Source organism: Capricornis sumatraensis, chromosome 20 (genome assembly GCF_032405125.1).
Source record: "Capricornis sumatraensis isolate serow.1 chromosome 20, serow.2, whole genome shotgun sequence".
NCBI classification, from domain to species: domain Eukaryota; kingdom Metazoa; phylum Chordata; class Mammalia; order Artiodactyla; family Bovidae; genus Capricornis; species Capricornis sumatraensis.
Genome location: NC_091088.1, coordinates 61,967,143 through 61,973,764, shown reverse-complemented (window position 1 = coordinate 61,973,764; position 6,622 = coordinate 61,967,143).

The following is a 6,622-nucleotide window of genomic DNA, read 5'->3' as shown; positions in this document are numbered from 1 at the left end:
ACCCCACCCTCCCCTGTCACAGCCTCCAACCCCAGCGTCCACACCCCTGCCTCTCAGCGGGCAGCGGAGGCAGGACGTCTTGGTAACGGAGCTGGACTCTGCAGATCCCCGGCTCCCATCCGCCTCTCTGGTCCCCAAGGCTTTGTACGCAGGGGGTCCCTCCACCCCACTCGCTGCGCCCGCCCGTCTTCACCTGCGAGCCTCGCGATGGTCCTGCAGCTTTCAGCTTTGCCATCACCTCCTCCTGGCCAGGGGCGGCGCCCCTCGGAGACGCTCCAGGGCCTTCAACCCTGAGCTCACGCTCTCACTCAGCCCTTTGTGGGTCTCCCCTCTGGACCGCTAACTCCCCCCAAAGAAAGGTGGATTCCTCTGCCCCCTGAGGCCCCGCAGCCTGCAGGGAACTCGGCAGTAGGCGGCGCTCACTGGTACCTCCATTCCTCGGGTGTTGGGGGAAGACAGGAAAATATAGGCTCCCTCACCCAGCAAGTTACCCCTCCCTAGCCTACCCCTGCCAGGGGGAGCCTGGACCAGTCCTGATCTGAGACCCCAAACTGTCCCCAGCAGCAATCGTGAGGGGTCTGGGCCGCCCTATTACCAGGGTGGTTCTAGCTCAAAAGTTAGGCTGTCAACTCCTGAGGCTTTGGGGGTGCTTTTATTTTAAAAGCATTCAGGACATGGACTGGCTCAGAGAGACACACGTGTGAACTTGTTTCATCCATCCCTGAAGCCTGCCAGCACCCTCCCCCCTCCCCACCTTAACAGCTCCCGGCCCCCCCACAGGACAGACATCCAGAGAGGGAAGTGATCCTCTCTGCCCGGCTTTGATGTCTCTCCACCCTCCTGGCTCCAGGCTCCTCTCCCCGCCGCCCCCATCCAGTCCCTCACAGCCGGGAAGTTCTTCTTTAGATCTAACCTCCATCTCTCTTGCTGTGGCGGCAGTCAATTTCCTATCTTTTCTCTCACCTCTGAACTTCCCCCAGAAAAAAAAAAAATGAGTACGCCCCGACAGGAATCTTCCCTGCCTCCCTTTTCTCCTCGCCCCGCCTCTCCTGGGCCCCTGAATTTCCCAGCTGCCATCTGCTTGAATCCTCTTAGGCGCGATGCCCTGAGAGTTCTCAGGACTGGGGCTTGGGAGGATGGGGAAGCTGGTGAGGCCTCGGCCCACACCTCTAGTGCCTGTGCCTCCATGCCTCCACTTTCCCCCTGGATCTCAGCTTCCTGTCTAGGTTCCTCTGTTCCCCCTTGAAGCCTCTCCCTCTCCCTCCCCTGGTGCCTCAGGTGGTAGAGAGTCCACCTGCAATGCAGGAGACCTGGGTTCGATCCCTGGATCCCTGAGTCACAAAGAGCCCCTGGAGAGAAGAACGGCAACCCACTCCCGTAGACAGAGGAGCCTGGTGGGCTACTGTCCGTGGGGTCTCAGAGTCGAACACAAGCACGCTTTCTGTCTCGCCCCCTCGCCAGGCTCCCCTTGGTCTCCGCTTCCTCTCTCCGACTCTGGGTCTGTCCCTTTGTGCTTCTCACGCCTCTTCTCTCCGGGCCCTCTTGCAGCTCTGTGTCTGCTTTGTCTCTTGCACCACGTAGCGGTGGAGGATCCCAGTGTTGAGGCTTCTCCAGGGCGCTGGGGTGAGAGTGACCTGGCCCAGGGCTGGGACTTGGGTTCCAATCCCAACTGTCCCGCCTCCCGGCTCCATGACCATCAGCCGTGCCTTCAGCCCTCAGAACCTGCTTCTCCATCTGGGAAACGGGCACAAGGACAATGACCTCCTAGGGCCACAGGGGAAAGCCAGCAGCTCCAGGGGAGGGGGCCTCCCAGGTGGCACTAGGGGTAAAGAACCTGCCTGCTAATGCAGGAGACATTAAGAGGCGCGGGTTCGATCCCAGGGTCGGGAAGATCCTCTGGAGGAGGAAATGGCAACCCATTCCAGTATTCTTGCCTGGAGAATCCCCGTGGACAGAGGACCCTGGCGGGCTACAGTCCGCAGGGTCGCAAAGAGTCGGGCACAACCGCGTGGCTTAGCACACACACACCAGGTGACAGCAGGCAGCACTCAGTTGGCGCTGGGCCCATAGTGAAAGCTCACTGGAGCTCCCCGTCACTGTCACAGGTGCACCCTGGCCAGTAGGGGTCACAGAAGGCAGGTCACATTTGAGCAGGTCCCCCAGGAGAATTGTCCCTGCTATCATGACAAATTGGAAAGTCTGGAGCCACTCAGCTCTGGGGAGGCTGACAGGGAGGGGCCCCGTCCCAGCTGTGTCTTTGGCCTTGAACAGGTGACTTTGCTTCTCTCTGCCTCACTTTTCCTGTCTGTGAAATGGGGGTAAGAGCAGTCCCCTGTCAGAGGGCCAATGGAAGAGCTATGGTAAATGCTAGCCAACCTACCAGCATGGAGCCCAGTCCCTCAAATACTGACAACTGACCAGAGCTGGGGTGTGAAGGTCTTGAACAAATGCAGGGAAGAACTGTCTTTAAAGGGAGCGAGGTGTTTGGCCCGCCTGGGGGAAGCGGCTGGGAGAAATGAAGAAAACCCCAAGAAGTTGAGGTAAAGGGTAAGGGAGGAGCTGGAGAGCTGGGGGGACCCAGGGAAAGCCAGAGGGAGCCCTGGTGGGCAAGGCTGTAGGAAGGGCCATGAGGGGGTTGCTGGGGCAACTGCTGCACCAACCTCAGTGACGAGCCACTGGGGTCGACGGGTAGAGATCTCGCTGGGCTAGATACATGGCGGACATTCGTGCATTGGGCTGGCATTATTCAAGGAGATGGTGTGAGTCAGGCGTGTACCTCATCCGTGAAGAGGGTTAGCCAGCACTCCTGTTAGCTGGTTTGGAGGGATGTATCTGGGGCCAGGTGTCCCCTCAGCACACAGCAGTGTAGCCCACACAGGTGGCACTGGAGGTGTGGCTCCCCTCAGATTGGCCTGTGTTTGGTGGGTGCGCGCAGCTGCCCTGGGGACCTTGGGTAGAGTATCTGGAAGCCGATCAGCCAGGTGGCACCAAGGAGTAGGCACGGATGTCCAGCTGAAGGCGGTTGTGTTCAAGGTACACGGATATGCTGTCTCCACCAGGCTGGCCTCCTGGGATGGGAGGGAACGTCGGGATCCAAGACATTGTAGGGGGTGAGCCTGAGATGTGCAGCTGGGGGTGCATATCTGGGCTGAGTGTGCAGAGAGGGGCATCGCTGGGTGATGGTAGGAGGGAAGGCGTCTAGATGATGAGTCAGATAACCTACCTGCTGATGCCTCCACTCGGGGTTCATTGAGCACCTACCCTGTGCCAGGCGCCGTCTAAGTGCCTGGAACCAGAGTGCACACAATAGACACAGTTCTGCCCTTGAGGAGCTTACACTCATGGGCTTCTAAGAGGTCATCGTTGTTGTTCAGTCACTGCAGTCAAGTCCAACTCTTTGTGACCCCAAGGACTGTAGTCCGCCAGGCTCCTTTGTCCATGGGATTCTCCAGACAAGAATACTGGGAGTGGGTTGCCACGCCCTCCTCCAGGGGATCTTCCCCCCTCCAGGGATCAAACTTGCATCTCCTGCAATGGCAGGCAGATTCTTTCCCACTGAGCCACCAGGGAAGCCCCGGTCAGAGGGTAACAAAGGCAACACAGACGAAGCAGAGAATGTTCTGGTGTGAGGCGGGGGTGCTGTGTGATGCCAGGTGTTCAAGCTGGCCTGAACTGAAAAAGCAACCTCTGCGCAAAGTCCTGAAGGCGGATGGGACGCCTGAGGGTCCAAGCAGTGGGAAGAGCATGTGCAAAGGCCCTGAGGCAAGAGTGTGTGCCTGGATCTGGAAGCAGCAAGAAGTTAGTGTGTCACGAAGTGGTTGAGTGAGCAGGCGAGCAGCAGAGGGTCCGCTTAACCTTGGTCAGGTTACACACACACACACACCCACCCGCCCCCTCCAACCCCCTCCACCTGCCCAGACAGAGTGTGAGGCTGCTGAGCAGAGGCGGGGCAGGACACCTCAGGCCACCTGTGGGAATAGTCTGGGAGGGAGGGCGAGAGTCAGAGAAGGGAGACCAGGGCACCTCTGATCACCCAGGGGAGATGGTGGTGGGGTTAAGAAGTGGTCAGATCTGCATTTACTGTCAAGAGAGAGCCATTTCCTGAGCCAGTCAGTCCCCCAGCGGCCCCGTGAGATAGATTCTGTTATTATCCCTGTCTCACCGCGTTTTTCTGCAGCTCAGAAAAATGAAGTCACTGGCCCGAGGTCACACAGCAAGTCCAGGACTCAAACCCAGACCCCCTGGTGCTTGATCTATGGTTTTCTACTACTGCTGCTTGACGCTGGGGCCTGGAGGGTGGGGGTAGCGTTTGTCAACATCTCTACGGGCGTCTGCACATAGAAGGGACATAAGGGGGAAAATCTGTTGGATGGATGGATTCATTGACTGACGGATGAATGGAATGAATGGAAGAGGCTGCCCTGCCCATTTTGCAGAAGTGTATCAGGAGGCAGGTAGCTGGAAACAGCTGAGGTCCAGCAGGAGGGGACTGCACCTGGGGGTGGGTTTCTTTGTGATATGAGCAGGGGTTGGCCCTCTGGCTGAAAGACTGGGGTGACGTGGGCCCGGGTTCGCTGGTATATTGGGGTGGAGGTCTGTGCCCATGTGGTGGGGGGAGCGCTTGGGGGAGCTTCTGGGGTGCTGAGGGGAGCGCCTGCCGGCAATGGAGCCCTAGCTAGGTTGTCTGCACTCTGGGGGGCAGGTGTGGGAGGGGGTGGTGTGGCCAGCGGTGGAGGGGGGCGGCCAGCGCCCGCCCAGCCTGGTTTTGCAGCCCGTGAGGTTGTCTGGACCACGAGGCCGGGCTTGGCACGGCCCAGAGCCCCCCTTCCCCCCCTTCCCGGCGCAGCCCAGCCTTCAACCTTCCTCCCCCGCTTCCCTCGACCTTCCCCGGCTGCCCACAACCAACGGGTTAATTAGATAACAGAGCCTTTGATTAGCGGGGGAGGGGGAGGCCTCCGGCGCAAGGAAAGGGGGGGGCGGGCGAGGAGGAGGGAGGGGAGGCGCCCGCCCCGCGCAGGAAGCGAGGAAGAAGATGGGGGGAGGGGGAGGGAGCCGAGGCGCACAGCTTGGCTCTGCACTGCCGTGTGACTAGAAATTGTAATCGCGGAGAAAGCGAGCGAGAGACTGACGGAGCCCGGCCGAGGGAGACCGAGACGGACGGACCGACGGACAGAGAATCTGACCGAGACGCGCTCCCCGACCGACCTACGAGCGGGTGATGGGGGCGCAGCGAGAGTGAGGAGGAGATGGAGGAGGAGGAGAGGGGGGCCTGGTGGTCCCAAGGGCAGCGAGACAGCGAAGGGGGCGCCTGAGGAGGGGCTTGGAGGGGACCCTGAAGAGGTGGACGGGGGACTGGAGGAGGCAGGGGTGTCCGGGAGAGAGCAGGGGGCCGGGGTCCCCGGGGCGAGACGGGGGGCGGACGGAGGTGGGGGCGGGGGTAGCCGGCCGGAGGAGGCGAGCCGGGAGGGGAGGAGGAGACGGTTGCTGCAGTGGCCTAGACGAGCCTCCCGGGGGGGTGGGAAGGGCGACAGGCGAGGAGGGGGGGGCGCGGGGAGACCCAAGAAGCCCCTGCGCCCCCCCCCCCACAACCTCGACGGGAAACCCTGGAGGACTGGGGAGGCAGAGCCCCCGGCGGCTGGAGGCATGCAGAGGGGGGGCCTGGGGCGCAGGGAGAGACCCAGCGGAAGCCGAGCCACTGGGGTGAGTGTCCCTCGCGGTGTGTGTCGGGGGCCGGGGGGCGCGGGGGAGACAAGGACGGAGAGATGGCGGAGGGCGCGGAAGGAGGGGAGGGAGGCCCAGGCGCCGCAGAAGCGGGTGGGGGTGGCTGCGGGCTGGCAGCGGGCGAGATGGGCACCGAGGCGGCGGGGAGCGAGACGCAGCGGCGGTCTGGACCTGGGGTGGGCGCTACCGGGCTCTCACCGCCCGAGGGGCATCGCGATCTGGGGGTTCCCCGGCCTTGAATCCTGGCCCCCTCGGCCTGCGCGGCCTCTAGGCTCGGTGGCGGGGGAGGGGGGCGGCGGAGAGGGGAGGGCGGGTGGCTGGCTTCTCACCAGTCTCGTGAGGTGGGGACGGCCATGGTGGGCGCAGGACGAGGACCGAGCAGTAGGGACGCGAGGACCCCGCCGCCCTCGCAGGGCACACAGAGAGAGGCGCTCGCAGCTCCCTAGCCCTCCGGGCAGAAAGATGAGTCTGGGGTGTAGACCCAGGACCAGCCCTCCCCCCACCGCCCCCCCCCCCCGTGTCTGTCTCTCCGCTCTGTCTCTCTTGTCTAGCTGTTGCTCTTCCCCTCACACACGCGCGCAGGCACACGAACACACGCACATGCATTTTTTTTTTTTAATCCGAGTTACAATGATGTTGGGAACCGCGAGCGGGAGCCGGAGCGCGTGCGTGACGGAGTGCGGGGGCGAGCCGCCCCTGGTCCGCGGTCTGGGAGCGCCAGGGCGCGCCCCGTCACCGCTGAGGGTGCGCGCGTTTGTGCAGACCGCACCCGCCCCATATCCCCGGTCCCCCTGGACTCCCCAGCGTGGGAAACTCTCGGGTCAGCCGTGTTGAAGCAGAGCTCGCGGGCGTGGGCGCGCGCGCGTGTGTGTGCGCTTGGGATGGAGATGTTGCTTGGAAG